A 21,819-nucleotide genomic window follows, 5' to 3' on the forward strand; every position below is an offset into this window, starting at 1 on the left:
ATTGATGAAGGCACAGTCGGTTTTTTAATTGTGACGAGACGGGCCTGAAGTTTCCAGGAAGTTTCGGAATTTGTTGAAAAGAATCACCCAGAAAGAGTGTTCCAGAACTAATTCATTTGTGCATTTTACTTGGATATGTTCCTCGCTGTCCATCAGCCCGTCAATGACGCTGATGCATGACGAATGACGGATTGATGATTACAATGCCGCTGAGATTCAGATATTGACGGATTTACGAAGACGGAAGATGGTCCTGACACCTCGCAAGAGCTCGTCTTTTATATCGCCCTCAATATTCCAATCACTAACCTTTTACCTTTTTTGGAAGGTAAGTGTTGCGTCAAAACTTTGCTGGAGGAAAGTGTGAAAGCCACAGATGACAAAAACTGGCCTAAAGTCATTTGTATTGCTTGCAGTACAAATAAATATTGCATATATCAATAAAATATCAGATACTGTTTCAAACATTTATTAATAGCTAGGGCCGGTACATTATAAGCTATTACAACAAATTAAACTCATCCCTGATAATAAACATTCAGTTAACCTCAACAAGCTTGTTCAACTTTGATGGCGAATTTTTAAACTGCACATTCACCACAACAAACTGGGGCTCTTTTCAATAAGTCCAATTTAAACAGGCATTTAAACTTTACGATTATATCGGGAAACAAAACACTGAAAAAAACGGGAATGAGACTTTCGAACTGCAGCAAAAATGGCGACATCTGCCGATGACGATGACTGCTTGCTGTGAAGCCTCCAATTTCCAGCAGCCAATCATAGCGCAGCGGGGGCGTGTCCTGCCCCTGACTTCCGCCGCAGGTCTACTTTGGTTTCCGGAGTCATCACTGCCGCGGCGGGCGGGTCCGTGGCGTTTAATCATTATTTCTTATTCGGTATTGAACTGAATTCAGCCTCCACACAGGACTCCCGTCACCATTTTGAAGGTCTGCGACACCATTTATTTAATGTCAGCGTGTGTTTAAACTGGTTTCGGTGCGCGTTGATGCTTCTCGGCCGAGTTAGCTTAGTTTAGCTTAGCTTAGCTTAGCTCGCTAGCCGCTAACAAAGAGAAGCACACAAGACGTGGTCAGGAAGAGACCAAGTGTGACTTTGTTGGCATTATTGTGCCAAAATGTCGGCGAGAACGACACCAAAGGACGAGGAGGAACATTTTGGAGTCAAAGAAGAGAACGAGCAACATCTTCAACCGCTGGACGATGTTTGCCAGCAGCCTCGAATTGTGCTACACACAACAGGTTTGTACACTTCTTATTACTCTCCCTTGCTCAGCGCTACTATATAGAGTTAAAAACAAAACAATAAATGCAGTCATTACTGTACACAGTAATTCAATAAGCCGAATCGGAATTACAACTGCGCATGTGCGGCCACTGGCTCTTATGCTTCCTGTTTCGGGGACGTTGCTATCCAGATCGCCATATGAATGCATTGGAAATAACCGAAAAGAGTCATTATTTTTGATTTATTTATTATTGTTTAAGATCAATAAAGTCAAGTCTAAGTCTTGTAAATTATATTTATATTTAATACTGTATATAAAGAGCAAGTGGAATAAAATAAATTCAAGACCTGTGGGTGGGATTTTTTTTTTTTTTTTTTTTACTACTAACATGATGAGCATATACTATAAACAGTGCTGGGGAGAATACTTTCAAATTGTAATCAGCTACATAATGCTGAATCCTGTCTCAAAAATGTATTTTGTAACGTATTCTATTGCATCATTCAATGTAGGATGGTATGGTAAAAATTTCATATCACGGTTCTATTAAAAAAATGAAAAAATCACAATCTCGATTTTATCACGATTCTTTTTTTTTTTTTGCATATATTTTTAGGCTAATCTTCACATTTCTGAACATTTCTCTAATATTTAAAGCATATTTAAAATTTATATAAAACCCTAAAAGAGAAAAATTACAGCCATCTTAAGCCAACTAAGCTTTCTGAGCAGGTTGGAATTGAAATGCATGTAAACACTAGTGTTGTTCCGATACCGTTTTTTGGCCCCCGATACAGATACCCAGCTTTGCAGGATCGCCCAATACCAGACCGATACTTGAGTTTTTTTTTTTTTTTCCTTAACATGAAAAATCTGTCCTGCTATTGGTTCAGAGCATTCAAGGGCCAATAGGATATCTTAGATCGGCATGCAGTGAACATGTCACATACCGGTGAATGTCGTGCACCAGCAAGACACAAGATGCTGCATTGAAAATCCTATATTAGTGTTAGAATTAATGGTATCGGCATGTTACTTGTGCGTAGTCACAGACACCGATACTGTTTCAATGAAGTATCGGCACCTCTGCCCGATACCAGTATCGGTATCGGAACAACACTAGTAAACACAAATGGTAATGAACAGCCTCAGTTACTTCTTTCCACCGCTTGCTTGCTTGTTTTCGTTTCAAGACCAAATATTAAGCAAATGTGTGTTTCTGTAAGAGGTGTTCATTTATGGAATAATTTTGGTAATGACTTGAAAAGATGCAAGTCAATCGTTGAGTAAAAAAAAAAAAAATGTTCAAGAGTATTATTTGGATCAGACGTGAACCGGTACAATTATAGAAATGAAATGAAATGTTCTTTTTGATTCCATTGTTTGGGTGATGAGGGTTGAATGTGCGAGTATGATGATGTATTGTTGCGGTGTGCGCCCAGGGGGTTCATGCACATGCGCTATTGGCAATTGTGTGTTGAAGTGGGGTTGTCCACATGAGTATGATTGCACGTTTTCTTTTATTACGATGTGTTAATTTACAGTTGAAATACGATGTAAGGGATAAGGAGTAGGACTAGATAAGTTTTAACTTCTTCCTACTCCCTTTGGACATGTAAACAATTTCTAATGATTGTTATGAGGTTTTTTTTTTCTCCCGATTTCTATTTGCTGTTTGTTTATGTTTGTATGTTATGTTTACATGCTCAATAAACTTCGAAACTTCAAACTTTTTTCATATGGAGTACCCTTGGCAAATGACTGTGTTACCGTGGATTGGGTTAGCTTAGAGCTGCTAGCGGCTGGTCTCTGTCTGTGTTAGTTTTGGCTGTCTGCGTCCAGTTTCGGGGTCCGTAGGGAAGTCGAATCTCTGATTCTGAGTCTGGGGACTCTGAGGTGGGCTCACCTATCTCTGGGGTCAAAGTCACTGAGGTGGTTGGAAAGCTCCTCGGTGGCAGGGCCCCGGGGGTGGATAAGATCCACACGGAGTTCCTAAAGACACTGGATGTTGTGGGGCTGTCATGGTCGACACGCCTCTACAACATCGCGTGGACATCGGGGACAGCGCCTCTGGATTGGCAGACCGGGGTGATGGTCCCCCTTTTTAAGAAGGAGGACCGGAGGGTGTGTTCCAACTATAGAGGGATCACACTCCTCAGCCTCCCTGGTAAGGTCTATTGAGGGGTACTGGAGAGGAGGGTCCGTCGGGAAATCGAATCTCGGATTCAGGAGGAGCAGTGTAGTTTTCGTCCTGGCCGTGGAACGGTAGACCAGCTCTACACCCTCAGCAGGATCCTCGAGGGTGCGTGGGAGTTCGCCAAACCAGTCCACATGTATTTTGTGGATTTGGAGAAGGAATTCGACCATGTCCCTCGGGGAGTCCTGTGGGGGGTGCTTCGGGAGTACGGGGTACCGGGCCCCCTGATACGGGTGGTTCGGTCCCTGTTTGGTCCGCATTGCCGGCAGTAAGTCGGATTCGTTTCCAGTGAGGGTTGGACTCCGCCAAGGTTGCCCTTTGTCACCGATTCTGTTCATAATTTTTATGGACAGAATTTCTAGGCGCAGCCGAGGCGTCGAGGGGTTCCGGTTTGGTGGCCTCAGCATTGCATCTCTGCTCTTTGCAGATGATGTGGTGCTGTTGGCTTCTTCAGGCTGGGATCTCCAACTCTCACTGGAGCGGTTCGCAGCCGAGTGTGAAGCGGTTGGGATGAAGATCAGCACCTCCAAATCCGAGACCATGGTCCTCAGTCGGAAAAGGGTAGCGTGTCCTCTCCGGGTCGGGGATGAGATCCTCCGCCAAGTGGAGGAGTTCAAGTATCTTGGGGTCTTGTTCACGAGTGAGGGTAGGATGGAAAGGGAGATCGACAGGCGGAGCGTCTGCAGTGATGCTGTTGTGGTGAAAGAGGAACTGAGCTGCGAGCGAGCGGTCTGGCAGAGGAGGCAGCCCCGACCCACCTTTTTGTCAGATAAATGTTTGGCGAGCCTCCCTTGTTCTGCTCTGGAGGTACCCTGTCTTGAAAAAGTGTTTTTTGAAAATGTAGCATCCGCGAGCTTGACTGCTCATGAATGAATTGTGGCACATTACGTCACCGCCGCTACACGAATCTGATTCCAGAAGATAGCGGCTTCTGTAATCATATTACAACCAGAACATTGCAACGTTTATTGATTTCCGTCACAAAATATGAACAATCGGTCACTGTCAGCAACTGTAATAACTTTCCTCATTGAGCCGCTCCCGTCTCATGTAAGTCGCTCGCTGCGCTGCCCACCCGAACTTCAGGGAGGAGTATCGATACTCAGAACTGCAATATCGATACAGTACCATTTTTGTTAATATCGATACATATCTATGTATCGATATTTTGAACACACCCCTTTAGATGATGGATCATTCGTGTTTTTACGAACATGCATATAAAGGTACTTGTTCTAGTGTGGGTGCCGAGGTTGGCGATCCAAGATCGCCGATCTTCTGCGCATGCGCGTCACCGATTGTGCAGGGGTCACCGATAGCGTCTTGACACAAATATCCAGTAATAAATACAGATGTTTTCTTTAGGGAGTCCTCTTTGTAAATCTCACTGGAACGGCACAAAGTCGTCACCTTGTCCAATGCAGATTGGTGACGCATCACTGACGATGACCTTCATCCAGTCATCCGCAGTCCATGATTGCCTCTCCTCAGCCAATTGCAGTCTTGTTCTTTTTTGTTTAAGCGTCAGTGATGTTTTCCTTTTAGCGTTCCTGTATGTAAATCCCATTTCCTTGACGCGATTTTGCAGAGTTCTGTCACATACATTGACTCCAGCTTCCTCCCGTTTCTTCTTCATTTGTCTCGTTGTGCATTTTCTGTTTTCAAGACATATGGCCTTTAGTTGTTTGCCTTGACGCTTAGATGTCTTCCTTGGTCTACCAGTACGCTTGACTTGAACAACCTTCCCATGCTGTTTGTACTTGGTCCCGACCTTCGATACAGCTGACTGTGAACAGCCCACATCTTTGGCAACCATACGTGTAGAGTTACCTTCTTCAACAAGTTTGATAATCCTGTCTTTGGTCTCAAGAGACATCTCCTTTGTTGGAGCCTTGATTCTTGCCAATCCACTTGGTCCAGCAGCCCTCTAAGGTGTTATAACTGCACTGTTTTTAACTGCTGGATAACGAGCAGATGTCATTTGAGGCAGGTTCCCAATTAAGGGAAGGAAATTGACTCAAAATGGAGTGATTGCATATTTTTTTTTCTCAGGATGGAGTAATTCAATATTTATTTCCCTGCACTTGCTCTTATAAAAGTAACATTGACTGACCAGCACAAAGTTTTTTCTCCATTTCTTTTAGTGTTTCTGAAAACCAAGATGTTGCACTTTGGAATAAGCTTACGACTGTTTCATGCTTTTTATCTGAGTTTGATCGACACAATAAAACGTCTGAGTGAGTGCTTGTCCAAGACTGGTGATTCCATACTTTTTGCTAGGGGTTGGAGCTACGACTTCCTGTTGTTGATGCACGTAGGGCCGCCCACCATCTTACGTGTGTCTTGCCGGCGGCAACAAATTCATTGAAGCTTTTATTTTGTGATTTTGATGCAGATTGTTTGTTTTGTTCCAAACATAAGATATGTAGCGATGTTAATTTTCTCCCTTTTCAGTCTAAAGAGACCACAAACAAACCCTAGGAAGCATCTTACTTAGTCGTGGTGAATTGGAGTAAACAATTACTGTCCGTGCGGAACCGAAATATTTGTCCTGGACGTCCAGGTGCCGCAAATATGTTTTTTAAAATAGATTTGACGCATGCATTTTTGCGTCAACTGCTGTTTCTGGTCGACCAAACCGACTTGGTCGACTTTTATTCCCAGCCCTAGACCAAGCCAAATGTGTGTTTTGTCTTTGTAGACGTCGGCGAGAAATACCTTCGTCCTGACGAACAGGAGGTGAAGCCTCCTCATGTTAAAAAGGAGGAAGAGCATCCTTACGTCGAAGAGGAGGAAAAGCCCATTCGTGTCAAAGAGGAGGAGGTTGAGGATGATGTCACCAAGTCGCCACCGACCTTCGCCCCTTTAAAGGGTGAAGATGAAGACAAGGGTGAGAGTGAGGAGGATGGCGGGGCGGAGCTTCCAAGCAGCAGCTCAACTCAACACATGACGACAGAAGGTGATGCAGAACACTGGTGATCACCACAGGCACAAATTCATGATGACATAAGAACTAGAGATGGACCTATATTTTTTTTTTCAGGGCCGATACCGATTATTAGTAGTCAAGGAGGTCGATAACCGATATTTGAAGCCGATTATAAGAAAGGAAGGGGGGGTAATTAGTGTCACATTTTTCTAAAATACAAAAGCCAATCTTGACTTTGTTGGATTGTCTAAAAAGTGAAAGTAAGCAAGTAAATACCATATCACTCTAGTTTTCAAAGGCAAATATTTTTCCCATCTCTTATAAAGTGAACTGAAAATTTTCCCAGACCCTAAACTGGTTTTAGATTGACCTTATTTCGGCCGTCAGATTTTGAAAAAGGCCAATGCCGATATTCGTCAAAATGCCCAATATCGGCGCCGATAATCGGTCAATATCGGGCTATGTTATATATATGTCTGTTAATATGTTATATAACTGTTAGGAATGTTCTCAATGTGGTAAAACATTGAGCTCAAAATGGAGTTTGAAAGCGCACAAAACACGGGAAAAAAGTTTCGCTCAGAAGTCAACTTCTGCAACAGACAAAAGAACGCAAACTAGTGAAAAACCTTCCATCTGTCGATCAAAGTGCTCCATGTACGATGTTGTCACCAACCCTTTTTTTTTCAACTCACACTTGAAATTTGACTTGACCAACCCAAATATTTGTTGGGAGTTAATAATTGCACCTCGACCATCACACATAATCCGCTGTCACTTGTTCCTCTCTGCAACGAGTGAGCAGGAAGTGACAAGTGTTGTCCTGAAATGTAAAAGTAAATTCTCGACTAGACACAGAAAATTGCAGTTGGGGTCTTCATTGATCTCAAAAAAGCTTTTGATACAATTAACCATTCTATTCTAGTAAATAAATTGGAATGATATGGGATTAGAGGAGTTGCTGGTGACTGGATTTAAAGTTATTTAAAAGGAAGGTTACAATATGTTCAAATGGGGCAGCACATATCTGGACAACTTGGCATTGCTTGTGGTGTTCCCCAGGGGTCCGTATTAGGGCCAATATTATTTAATATGTAAATTAACTCTTTTACTGCCACACGTTATCAAAAAACAACCCCCAAAGCCAGCGGATTTTTAGCATTTTAACTTATTTTTTGATGTAAACTGAATATTATATTGTTTTGCTACATATATAACATGAAAGATCACATTCCATTCTTTCATTAGAAAAAAAAAGTGTGTTTCTACCTTATTCCGTTCTTTAGTAATCACCATTTGAAAACAGGTAATTTGAGTGACATTGAGCGAAAATTGGAAAAAAAAAAAAAAAGATACATTTTCTCCACAACAGTGACTTTCATACTAATATTTTTTGTTTAGTGACGCTCCGTCAAATTAGGTTTAATGTGACAAAGGCTGTGATCAGTCACGACAGCCTTGAAAACGTTCGATTTCACCAGATTGCGTCATGGTTCATTGTAATTCGCAGCTCTAGTTGGGGCCCGAGCAGCTTCCGCTGTGAGGTTAAATAAACTTGAGTTGAGTTGAGTAATTCCATACACCGGCAGCCCATTGACAAGAGATACAATGCTGCCATCTGCTGGCCATAGTTAGTGGATGATTTTGATTTCACAACTCATTGACCTGGCTGCGCTGCACTTGGATGTTGCACTGACCACTGATATATTAAAAACTAAAAATGTAGTTAACTTGAACTTAACGTTCATGGAGGCATACGTCGTGATTTTACTAAACGTTATTAAACGTTTTTGGCGGTCAAAGAGTTAATAACATTTTCAATGTGTCTCAGACATTCAAACTTGTACTTTTCGCGGATGACACTAATATATTTTATAGGGGTAATAATTATAATGAGCTTGTGAGTGCTGTGAATAATGAACTTGATAAAATAAAAATGTGGATTGATATGAATAAATTATCGTTAAATGTAGAAAAAACAAACAATAATGTTTAGTAAATCTAGAATACATTTTGAATCGCAGATAACTATAGATGGCATCCTAATTGATAATGTAAGTGAGATTAAATTTGTAGGTGTTATAATTAATAAATTTATCTTGGAAAGCCCATATCAGACACACAAAAAATAAAATCTCTAAATGCCTCCCAATTTTGAATCAAGTAAAGTCATGTCTTGATGAGGATTCTCTCCGTACATTATATTGTACGCTGGTCCTCCCTTACTTCACATATTGTGTTGAAGTGTGGGGTAACACCGACCAGTGTACAATAGAGCCATTCATCATATTACAAAAACGTGCTTTGCGGATTATACATAAAGTTGGATTTCTTGAACATACACACAGTCTTTACTCAAATTTAAAGATCTAGTTAAATGTAATACTTTGATAATCTGATATAAAGCATTTAATAAATTATTGCCAATTAATCTACAACAGTTATTTCAACTTAAAGAGTTAGTTCATAATTTGAGAGGATATGGAGACTTTATAACGTTTTTGTGTGTCAGTATGTGGTGTGAAATATTGGAATAGTCTGGGTACTCGACATAAGCGATCCCAAAATATTTTCAGATTTAAAATGTTATATAAAAACATGGTTTGGTCACAATATGTCGGAGGACCTTGAATTTATAAATACTTGGTGTAAATGTGTCCTTGCTGCTACTACTGCTGTTATTGTCTATTACTAAAGTTATGTATGTTTATGTCTTATTCTTGGAATATATAATGTATTACCATCGTTGGTATGAACCATAAAAATGTGATATCTGTTACCTACGAAAACATCACCATTATTAGCACTTAATAATTCAGTTAATGGTATGCCATTATATTGTCTATATATTGATAAAAACATTTTTAAGATAGAAATATGGTAACTTGCAGGAAGTACTGTATATTTGTAATTTTATAGATGAGAAACGGGGGTGGGATTAAATAAGTTTTCTTCTTCCCACTCCCTTTCAGGCAGAATCAAATTTTCCTCTTTTTTTTTTTTTTTTTTCTGTTCATATTATGAAACTACAGTATGACTTGTTGCTGTGTTCAACTGTACACTATTGCCTGAAATAAATGAAAATGAAATGAAATGAAATGTGTTTCTCTTCTTGTGTCCTGCAGATGTCGGTGAAAAATATCTTCGTCTTGATGAACAGGAGGTGAAGTCTCGTGTGAAAGAGGAGGAAGAGCATCCATATTTTAAAGAAGAAAAAAAGACCCTTTGCGTCAAAAAGGAGGAGGTTGAGGATGACGTCACCAAGTCACCAATGACCTTCGCCCCTTTAAAGAGTGAAGATGAAGTCAAGGGTGAGAGTGAGGAGGGCAGAGGGGCGGAGCTTCCAAACAGCATCGCAACTCCTCAAAACATGATTCCAGAAAGTGATGCAGACCACTGGGGACCATCAAAAATAAAAAGTGATGACATAAGGTCCCTTTCTTCTCATGATGATGATGATAATGATGATAATCTGCATGGTAATGATGAACATGCTGCTGATGATAGGTCGTGTCACACTGACGACAAATCCTGCGAATGTTCTCACTGTGGGAAAACATTGAGTTCAAAAGGAAGTTTGAAAATTCACTTGAGAACACACACTGGGGAAAAACCTTTTTCTTGTTTAGATTGTGGCAAAAGCTTCTCTTTGAAGTCAAATTTAACAACACATAAAAGAAGACACACTGGGGAAAAACCTTTTTCTTGTTTAGATTGTGGCAAAAGCTTCTCTTTGAAGTCAAATTTAACAACACATACAAGAAGACACACTGGGGAAAAACCTTTTTCTTGCGCAGATTGTGGCAAAAGCTTCTCTTTGAAGTTACATTTAACAAGACATACAAGAAGCCACACTGGTGAGAAACCTTTTTCTTGCTCAGATTGTGGCAAAAGCTTCTCTCAGAAGTCAAATTTAACAACACATTCAAGAACACACACTGGGGAAAAACCTTTTTCTTGCTCACTGTGGCAAAAGCTTCTCCCGTAAGTCAGAATTAACAATACATACAAGAAGACACACTGGCAAGAAACCTTTTTCTTGCTCAGCCTGTGGCAAAATCTTCCCTGCCAAACCTGAATTAAGAAGCCACATAAGAACACACACGGGACAGAAACCATATTCATGCACAAAATGTGTGGAAAGCTTCGCTTCCACCAATTCTTTAACAGCACATGCAAAAACACACACTGGAGAGAAACCGTATTCCTGCTCAGATTGTGGAAAAAGCTTCTCTTCCATGTCAAATTTAAGAAAGCACACAAGAACACATGGTGGGAAGGAACCATTCAGTTGCAGTGTTTGTCCTAAAAGATTCTCTTGTAAAAAGCTTGCTGAGAGACACGAGTGTGCTGGTGAGAATAGCAGCCATCTTTGAAGCTTCAAAAAACGAAGGGAAGTGAGTTTGTTGTGCTGTAAAAGTGTCAATGCATCTTAAAAGTGTAAATGTAATGCTTTCAAAACTACTCAACCTGTAAATATTAAATGTTTGCTGTTAATGTGTTTAAATGGTTTTTTTTGTACGTAATTTAGGAAGTTATTTTTGTTTGCTTCTGAATGTTGTTAATGGTTGTTTGTTGATGTTTGTACGTGTTGTGTATTTGCTTGTGTGAAGCACATTGAGTTGCCTTGTGTATGAAATAGAAATAAAGCCACCTTGCAATTTTCCCCAAATAAGCTTCGACAATACGTTCAGACACACAAAGCCATCTGCGATTAAAATTTTTTGTTGAACAGTGTTATCACTGAAATGATTGACGCAAATGTCCTACTCTTTGTTGCTAACTCAACCACCACAGCTCCGTGCTAGCTAACACGCCATATGCTAGTGCATTTTGCACATTTTATCTTTCTATGTAACAATTTTGACATGATTAGCATACAATATTCAGATGACATAAGAACAAAATTGTGTCCATACCTGGTTTTGATTCTTTCATTTTTCATGGAATAATATAATTTCTGTTCATGTGGCACTTTTGCCTCTGCAGGCAAATTGTTCTTGTCATCAAACAACCTTTCATCACATTTTGAAATCAAAATACACATCAAATGGAGTAGAGGCCACCTGGACTTCCGGGCTTCACACACCAGCTCCGTTTCCGGCCACCGCTGCGACTCACAGGCGGCGTTCCGACAAAAATGATCACATTAAGAGAAGCGACAGTACAATGCAATTGCATTTGTACTTCTGAGTGTGGCGCTGATGAGATGATGCTCCCCCTGGTGGGAAGTGTGTGGCAATACCTTACATCCATAGCCAATCAGCATTAGTGCCCTCCCTACATAAGGAGTCAGTTGGTACCTGCCCTCAACTTACTCCTTGGCTCTGAGGTCCGCCTCCTTGACTTCAATGGCTTGTCATCATCAGTCATCACGAACATTTTACCTTTATTGGAAGGTAAGTGTTGCGTCAAAACTTTGCTGAAGGAAAGTGTGAGAGCCACAGATGACAAAAACTGGCCAAAAGTCATTTGTATTACTTGCAGTACAAATAAATGTTGCATATATATATATGTCAATAATATATCAGATACTGTATCACCTTCCCATGGGCTCACCACCGGTGGGAGGGGCCACAGAGGTCGGGTGCAGTGGAGGCTGGGTGGCAGCCATGGGAGGAGACCTTGGCGGACCGACCCCCCCAGCTGCAGAAGCTGGCTCTTGGGACATGGAATGTCACCTCTCTGGCAGGGAAGGAGCCTGAGCTGGTGTGTGAGGCAGAGAAGTTCCGACGAGACATAGTCGGACTGTCCTCCACACACGGCTTGGGCTCTGGTACCAGTCCTCTCGAGAGGGGTTGGACTCTCTTCCACTCTGGAGTTGCCCATGGTGAGAGGCGCAGAGCAGGTGTGGGCAGTCTTATTGGCCCCCGGCTCAGCGCCAGTACGTTGGGGTACACCCCGGTAGACGAGAGGGTAGCCTGCCTCCGCCTTCAGGTGGGGTGACGGGTCCTGACTGTTGTTTGTGCATATGCACCAAACGGCAGTTCAGAGTACCCACCCTTTTTGGAGTCCCGAGAGGGTGTGCTGGAGAGTGCTTCCCCGGAGACTTCAATGCTCACGTGGGCAATGACAGTGAGACATGGAGGGACGTGATTTTGAGGAACAGCCCTCCCGGTCAGAACCCGAGTGGTGTTTTGCGATTGGACTTCTGTGCTCATCACGGATTGTCCATAACAAACACCATGTTCAAACATAGGGATGTCCATATGTGTACTTGGCACCAGGACACCCTCGGCTAGGAGTTCCATGATCGACTTTGTAGTCGTGTCATTGGATTTGTGGCCGCATGTTTTGGACACTCGGGTGAAGAGAAGGGTGGAGCTGTCAACATATCACCACCTGGTAGTGTGTTGGCTCCAAGGGTGGGGGAAGATGCCGGTTCGACCTGGCAGACCCAAACGTATTGTGAGGGTTTGCTGGGAACGTCTGGCGGAATCCCCTGTCAGAAAGAGTTTCTCCCTCTGGCAGAACTTCTCCCTTGTCCCGGGGGAGGAGAGGGTTCCAAGGGGGCTATGTTCCGCGCCTCCATTGTTGAGGCAGCCAATCGGAGCTGCGGCCATAAGGTAGTCGGTGCCTGTCACGGCGACAATCCTCGAACCACCAGTGGTCAGGGATGCCGTCAAGCTGAAGAAGGAGTCCTATCGGGCCTTTTTGGCCTGTGGTACTGCGGAGGCAGCAGCCAGTTACCGGCTGGCCAAGCGGAACGCGGCTTCGGCGGTCGCTGAGGCAAAATCTCGGACATGGGAGGAGTTCGTTTGAGGCCATGGAAAATGACTTCCGGACGGCTCGAGGAAATTCTGGTCCACCATCCGGCGTCTCAGGAGAGGAAAGCAGTTCACCATTAACACTGTATAATGGAGATGGTGTGCTGCTGACTTCGACTCGGGACGTCGTGAGTCGGTGGGGGGAATACTTCGAATATCTCAATTGCACCAAGATGTCTTCCTTTGAGGAAGCAGTCTGGCGAATCTGAGGTGGGCTCTCCTATCTCCGGGGTCAAAGTCACTGAGGTGTTTGGAAATCTCCTCGGTGGCAGGGCCCTGAGGGTGGATGAGATCCACCCGTAGTTCCTAAAGACTCTGGATGTTGTGGGGCTGTCGTGGTTGACACGCCTCTAACGCGCCTTGGTAAATAATTTGCAACGCTATTGCTCAAGATTTATTTATTTATTGCATTTTTATATATTTTAGTTTGGTTTTAAGGTATTTACAAAGACAAAGGGCAAGGTTAAAATGTTAATTTAAAGATGCCGGGAGAATTTGTCGGCTGCGTGACGTCACTCTCGTGGATTTTGACAGCACGCACGTATTATTTTTTTCACTCACTCACAGAAGCTAACGTGTGAATGAGTGTGAAAAAAAAAATCCGTGTGTGCTTTCAAATTGCCGCGGGAGTGACGTCACGCAGCCGACAATTTCGCCCAGCCCTGTTTGCGACACGTCAAACCCCGCTCTGCGATTGGCTGGAGGAGTGTAAACACTGTCTTTCCACAGAAACGTCCCGCTGTTTACAAACCAAACACAAAATTACAAAATACAGGCTGGGGGCGGTGGGGATTTATAGGACAAAATCACCCCCAGAAATTAAGAGAAGCCCAGATCTGAAAATTGATAAGTAGTTTGTTTGTTTCAATCCTGCATTTAAAAAGTGCATTTTTCTGAGTGAAACCGGCAGACTGGGACTTTAAACTCATCACATTTGGTGGTTAAATCTTATCCCTCATAATAAACATTCAGTTTACCTCAACATGCTTGTTCAACTTTGATGGCGAATTTTTAAACTGCACATTCACCACAAAAAAATGGAACTCTTTTCAGTAAGTCAAATTTAAACGGGCATTTGAACTTTACAATTATATAATAAAACAGAAAAAGGGAATGAGACTTTCGATTCCAACTGCAGCAAAAATGGCGACATCTGTCGATGACTTGATGACAATACTTGCTCGGAAGCCCCGGGACAATTTCCAGCAGCCAATCGTAACGCAGCGGGGGCGTGTCCTGCCTGACTTCCGCCGCACGTCTCCATTCGTTTCTTCACGTGCTCACTGCCGTGGCCGGCGGCCACATCGCGTTTCATCAGACGTCCTCTGCTAATTCATTCTTTCTTATTTGGTGTTGGACTGAACACACAGGACTCCCATCACCATTTTGAAGGTCTGCGACACCGTTTATTAAATGTCGGCGTGTGTTTAAACTCGTCTCGGTGCGCGTTGATGCTTCTCGGCCGAGTTAGCTTAGCTTAGCTTAGCTTAGCTTGCTAGCCGCTAACAAAGAGAAGCACACAACACGTGGTCAGGAAGAGACCAAGTGTGAGTTTGTTGGCATTATTGTGCCAAAATGTCGGCGAGAACGACACCAAAGTACGAGGAGGAACTCTTTGGAGTAAAAGAAGAGGACGAGCAACATTTTCAACCGCTGGACGACGTTTGCGAGGAGCCTCGAATTGTGCTACACAAAACAGGTTTGTACACTTCTTATGACTCTCCCTTGCTTAGCACTACTGTATAGCGTTAAAAAAAAATCACTGCAGTCCTCATTATTGTACACAGTAATTCAATTCAACTGTTATTTTAAATAGTGAAATAAATTGATTTGATTGGTTGATTCCGGACAGGGGCCGATTATACAGTCATGAGACAGTCATGCCAATGTATCTGACAAGACGTGTGCGATTTTAAGAACACTTAGGTGCACAATAAGACTGTATTAAAACGGTGGTACAATACTACAAATTAATTTTTTTTGTCGGTATACATATCCCTGTTTCCCACATATATATATATATATATATATATATATATATATATATATATATATATATATATATATTACTAAACAGTCACAGTTTTGTCATGATTACTGCATTATTACATTCCACTGCTGTTGCAACCAGTGTTAATTTTGACAAGAAATTTTAATTTAGTTTAGACTAAGTATTAAAACGGTGGTACAATACTACAAATTATTTTTTTGTCGGTATACATAGCCCTGTTTCCCACATACATTTTTTTTTTTTTTTTTTACAAAAAAGTCAGTTTTGTCATGATTACTGCATTATTACATTCAACTGCTGTTGCAACCAGTGTTAATTTTGACAAGAAATTTTAATTTAGTTTTAGTTATAGTCTTTTGACTAAAATTAACAAGTTTGAGTCATAATTTAGTCTTCTGATTGTATTTTAGTTTTGATCCAATTTTAGTCGACTAAATTCACAGTTTAGTCTATTTTCCTTCAGCATACGTTTAAACTTTTATACAGAAAATTATAGCACACCTATTTGTGACTTTAGTTTAACACGCGAGACACATTTCATACAATGGTGTCTTTCTTGTTTCAATGAATCATGTTCAACTGCCAATAATGTAACTTTTCACCTGAATAAGAAAAAGTGCATAATTAAATTGCTTGAGATTTATCTTACAGCTGCACAATTTATGTTTATGTACAGCACTTTGTATACAGCAATGACTGTTCTTAGAGCGCTTTATAAATAAAGTTGAGTTGAGTTAACGTGCAGTGAACACAACATTTTTTGAGTGGTTCTTTTCTCATTCATTCTGATTGGATTGTGTGAATTTTCACGACTGTGTTGTTTTCATTTTCATTTTAGTCATTGACGAAATTGTCAGTCAATTTTAATCATAGTTATTGTCTGAATGAATGGCTTCTATTTTAGTTTTCATTTAATTTTCGTCAGGAAAAACAATTAGTCACGAAAATTATCATGTAAATATTTCGGCGACAAAAATATCACTGGTTGCAACTGTAACATTCACGAAGACGGGAGTCAATGACAATCGATTCCGTTTTGCAAATAAGGGCCGAGTTCATATGGGCATATATGCGAACTGCGCACAAGACGACACGTGAAAATGGAATGAAGCGGTTGCGCTTAATTAAGGTAAATTAATGAGTGAATTAATTAATGGAGGAAAGATTGAGGACTGGAGTTAGGCTCACTTTCTGTTGAAATCAGGTCACTTCCTGTTGAAATTGGACTACTTCCTATTGATAGGTCACCTCCTGTTGAAATCGGGCCACTTCCTGTTGAAATTGGACTACTTCCTATTGGTAGGTCACTTCCTGTTGAAATTGGGCCACTTCCTGTTGAAATTGGACTACTTCCTATTGATAGGTCACTTCCTGTTGAAATTGGGCTACTTCCTATTGATAGGTCACTTCCTGTTGAAATCGGGCCACTTCCTGTTGATTCTAAGTCGCTTCCAGGTCACTTCCTATTGAAATCAGGTCACTTCCGGGTCACTTCCTGTTGAAAACATGTCAGTTCCTGTTGATTTCAGGTCACTTCCTATTGAAATCAGGTCACTTTCTGTTGAAATTGTCACTTCCTGTTGAAATTGTGTCACTTCCTGTTGATTTAAAGCCACTTCTGAGTCACTTCCTGTTCATTTTATGCCATTTCCTGCTCACTTCCTATTGAAACCAGGTCACTTCCTGTTGAAATCGTGTTGCTTCCTGTTGATTTGATGCCACTTATGGGTCACTTTCTGTTGATTTTAGGCTATTTCCGGGTCACTTCCTGTTGAAATCAGGTCACTTCCTGTTGATTTTTGGCCATTTCTGGGTCACTTCCTGTTCAAATCAACAGGTCACTTCCTATTGAAATCAGGTCACTTCCGGGTCACTTCCTGTTGAAAACAAGTCAGTTCCTGTTGATTTCAGGTCATTTCCTATTGAAATCAGGTCACTTTCTGTTGAAATTGTGTCACTTACTGTTGATTTGAAGCCACTTCTGGGTCACTTCCTGTTCATTTTATGCCATTTCCGGGTCACTTCCTATTGAAATCAGGTCACTTCCTGTTGAAATCGTGTTGCTTCCTGTTGATTTGATGCCACTTCTGGGTCACTTTCTGTTGATTTTAGGCCATTTCCGGGTCATTTCCTGTTGAAATCAGGTCACTTCCTGTTGATTTTTGGCCATTTCTGGGTAACTTCCTGTTCAAATCAACAGGTCACTTCCTATTGAAATCAGGTCACTTCCTATTCAAGCCGGGGCATTTCCTGGCGAGAATCCCTGGTGTACCAAATCAATTGGCGAAGATGGCTGCCGCTGAGGGCAGGCGTAGGGTACAAAATAGTGAATTGTGGGTAAGGCGTGAATATTTGGAATATGTTTAAATTGGAAAGATGAGAATGGGATGAATCGTGTGGAAGTAGGGGTCTTCCAGCCTAACTATGGTTACAAATAGGTGTTTTAATTTTCTATGTAAAAGTTGAAATGTATGCGGATGGACAATATCAACTCAACTCAATTTAGTCGACTTGAATCAATAGAGAGATTAAAATGGTTTTAGATTTGACCTTATATCGGCTGTCAGATTTTTAACAAGGCCAATACTTTTTTTCTTTTTGTTTTTTGGATGGGCCAATCCGAGTGTGCGGTGGCCCCAAGTCGAGGTGCACTGTAGAAACAATAATGCACATCATCTCACGCTTGAAATTTGACTTGACCAACCCAAATGTGTGTTTGTGTTCTTGTGTCCTGCAGACGTCGCTGAGAAATATCTTCGTCCTGACCAAGAGGACATGAAGCCTCCGAATGTTAAAGAGGAGGAAGAACATCCTTACATCGAAGAGGAAGAAAAGCCCGTTCGTGTCAAAGAGGAGGAGGTTGAGGATGACGTCACCAAGTCACCAATGACCTTCGCCCCTTTAAAGAGTGAAGATGAAGTCAAGGGTGAGAGTGAGGAGGGCAGAGGGGCGGAGCCTCCAAACAGGATCTTAAATCCTCAAATCATGATTCCAGAAAGTGATGCAGACCACTGGGGATCATCAAAAGCAAAAAGTGATGACATAAGGTCCCTTTCTTTTCATGATGATGATGATAATGATGATAATCTGCATGGTAATGATGAACACGCTGCTGATGATAGGTCATGTCACACTGACGACAAATCCTGCGAATGTTCTCACTGTGGGAAAACATTGAGTTCAAAAGGAAGTTTGAAAATTCACTTGAGAAGACACACTGGGGAAAAACCTTTTTCTTGTTTAGATTGTGGCAAAAGCTTCTCTTGGAAGTCACAGTTAACAAGACATACAAGAAGACACACTGGGGAAAAACCTTTTTCTTGTTTAGATTGTGGCAAAAGCTTCTCTGACAAGTCACAGTTAACAAGACATACAAGAAGACACACTGGGGAAAACCCTTTTTCTTGTTTAGATTGTGGCAAAAGCTTCTCTGACAAGTCAAATTTAACAACACATACAAGAAGACACACTGGGGAAAAACCTTTTTCTTGTTTAGATTGTGGCAAAAGCTTCTCTTGGAAGTCACAGTTAACAAGACATACAAGAAGACACTGGGGAAAACCCTTTTTCTTGTTTAGATTGTGGCAAAAGCTTCTCTGACAAGTCAGATTTAACAAAACATACAAGAAGACACACTGGGGAAAAACCTTTTTCTTGTTTAGATTGTGGCAAAAGCTTCTCTGACAAGTCAGATTTAACAACACATACAAGAATCCATAGTGGCGAGAAACCTTTTTCTTGCTCAGACTGTGGCAAAAGCTTCTCTTGGAAGTCAGCTTTAACAACACATACAAGAAGACACACTGGGGAAAAACCTTTTTCTTGTTTAGATTGTGGCAAAAACTTCTTTTGGAAGTCAGATTTAACAACACATACAAGAAGACACACTGGGGAAAAACCTTTTTCTTGTTTAGATTGTGGCAAAAACTTCTTTCGGAAGTCAGATTTAACAACACATACAAGAACACACACTGGGGAAAAACCTTTTTCTTGTTTAGATTGTGGCAAAAGCTTCTCTTGGAAGTCACATTTAACAACACATAAAAGAATCCATAGTGGCGAGAAACCTTTTTCTTGCTCAGACTGTGGTAAAAGCTTCTCTTTGAAGTCAGCCTTAATGATACATACAAGAAGACACACTGGGGAAAAACCTTTTTCTTGCTCAGATTGTAGCAAAAGCTTCTCTGCGAAGTCAAATTTAACAACACATACAAGACGACACACTGGCAAGAAACCTTTTTCTTGCTCAGCCTGTGGCAAAAGCTTCCCTGCCAAGCATGAATTAAGAAGCCACATAAGAACACACACACGGGACAGAAACCATATTCATGCACAAAATGTGTGAAAAGCTTCGCTTCCACCAATTCTTTAACAGCACATGCAAAAACACACACTGGAGAGAAACCGTATTCCTGCTCAGATTGTGGAAAAAGCTTCTCTTCCATGTCAAATTTAAGAAAGCACACAAGAACACATGGTGGGAAGGAACCATTCAGTTGCAGTGTTTGTCCTAAAAGATTCTCTTGTAAAAAGCTTGCTGAGAGACACGAGTGTGCTGGTGCGAATGGCAGCCATCTTTGAAGCTTCAAAAAATGAAGGGAAATGAGACTGGTGTGCTGCAAAAGTGTCAATGCATCTTAAAAGTGTAAATGTAATGCTTTCAAAACTACTCAACCTGTAAATATTAAATGTTTGCTGTTAGATGAGAAAAACTGGCCAAAAGTCATTTGTATTACTTGCAGTACAAATAAATGTTGCATATATATATATATATATATATATATATATATATATATATATATATATATATATATATATATATATATAATATCAGATACTGTATCACCTTCCCATGGGCTCACCACCGGTGGGAGGGGCCACAGGGGTCGGGTGCAGTGGAGGCTGGGTAGCAGCCAAGGGAGGAGACCTTGGCGGACCGACCCCCAGCTGCAGAAGCTGGCCCTTGGGACATGGAATTTCACCTCTCTGGCAGGGAAGAAGCCTGAGCTGGTGTGTGAGGAAGAGAAGTTCAGACGAGACATAGTCGGACTGTCCTCCACACATGGCTTGGGCTCTGGTACCAGTCCTCTCGAGAGGGGTTGGACTCTCTTCCACTCGGGAGTTGCCCATGGTGAGAGGCGCAGACCAGGAAATCAGGTCACTTCCTGTTGAAAACAAGTCAGTTCCTGTTGATTTCAGGTCACTTCCTATTGAAATCAGGTCACTTTCTGTTGAAGTTGTGTCACTTCCTGTTGAAATTGTGTCACTTCCTGTTGATTTAAAGTCACTTCCTATGCACTTTATGCCATTTCCGGGTCGCTTCCTATTGAAATCAGGTCACTTCCTGTTGAAATTGTGTTGCTTCCTGTTGATATCGTGTTGCTTCCTGTTGATTTGATGCCACTTCTGGGTCACTTTCTGTTGATTTTAGGCCATTTCCGGGTCACTTCCTGTTGAAATCAGGTCACGTCCTTTTGATTTTTGGCCATTTCTGGGTAACTTCCTGTTCAAATCAACAGGTCACTTCCTATTGAAATCAGGTCACTTCCGGGTCACTTCCTGTTGAAAACAAGTCAGTTCCTGTTGATTTCAGGTCACTTCCTATTGAAATCAGGTCACTTTCTGTTGAAATTGTGTCACTTCCTGTTAATTTGAAGCCACTTCTGGGTCACTTCCTGTTCATTTTATGCCATTTCCGAGTCACTTTCTGTTGAAATTGTGTCACTTCCTGTTAATTTGAAGCCACTTCTGGGTCACTTCCTGTTCATTTTAGGCCATTTCCTGGTCACTTCCTGTTGAAATCAGGTCACGTCCTTTTGATTTTTGGCCATTTCTGGGTAACTTCCTGTTCAAATCAACAGGTCACTTCCTATTGAAATCAGGTCACTTCCGGGTCACTTCCTATTGAAAACAAGTCAGTTCCTGTTGATTTCGGGTCACTTCCGGGTCATTCCTGTTGAAAACAAGTCACTTCCTGTTGAAATCAGGTTATTTCCTGTTGAAATCAGGTCACTTCCTATTCAAGCCGGGGCATATCCTGGCGAGAATCCCTGGTGTACCAAATCAATTGGCCAAGGTGGCCGCCACCCCTAGTGAGACTCTTGGACGTAACTTAATCAATTGGCCAAGATGGCTGCCGCTGAGGGCAGGCGTAGGGTACAAAATAGGAAATTGTGATTAAGGCGTGAATTTTGGAACTAAAAAAGGAGAATTGGTGGACTACATTGAAGTTGGAATGTAGTGAATTGGATGAAGAATGTGGAAGTAAATGTGAAATGTAGAATGTAGGGAGAGGTAGGGTACAAAATGGGGAATTGTGGTAAGGCGTTAATTTTGGAAGTGAAAAAGAAGAGCTCATGGTGTAAATTGGTGGAATATATTGAAGTTGGTACAAAGTGAATCGGATGAAAAATGTGGAAGTAAATGTAGAATCTCCCATTAAGAATGCATGAGGAAAAATTGGGTACAAAATCGGGAATTGTGGGTAAGGCGTGAATATTTGGAATATGTTTAAATTGGAAAGATGAGAATGGGATGAATCATGTGGAAGTAGGGGTCTTCCAGCCTAACTATGGTTACAAATAGGTGTTTTAATTTTCTATGTAAAAGTTGAAATGTATGAGGATGGATAATATCAACTCAACTCAATTTAGTCGACTTGAATCA

The 21,819-nt window shown here is 41.5% G+C and overlaps 1 pseudogene across 1 annotated transcript; it reads left to right on the forward strand.

Annotated features, from left to right (window-relative positions):
- Window positions 1-864: 864 nt before the first annotated feature.
- Window positions 865-21,394, forward strand: LOC144006262 (uncharacterized; annotated as a pseudogene). Its single transcript, XR_013279767.1, has 6 exons — window positions 865-1,262; window positions 6,148-6,405; window positions 9,501-10,736; window positions 18,259-19,711; window positions 20,147-20,230; window positions 21,360-21,394. The product of XR_013279767.1 is annotated as an uncharacterized LOC144006262 (transcript).
- Window positions 21,395-21,819: the final 425 nt, after the last annotated feature.

This window comes from Festucalex cinctus, chromosome 1 (assembly GCF_051991245.1).
Source record: "Festucalex cinctus isolate MCC-2025b chromosome 1, RoL_Fcin_1.0, whole genome shotgun sequence".
In the NCBI taxonomy this organism is placed as follows: Eukaryota; Metazoa; Chordata; class Actinopteri; order Syngnathiformes; family Syngnathidae; genus Festucalex; species Festucalex cinctus.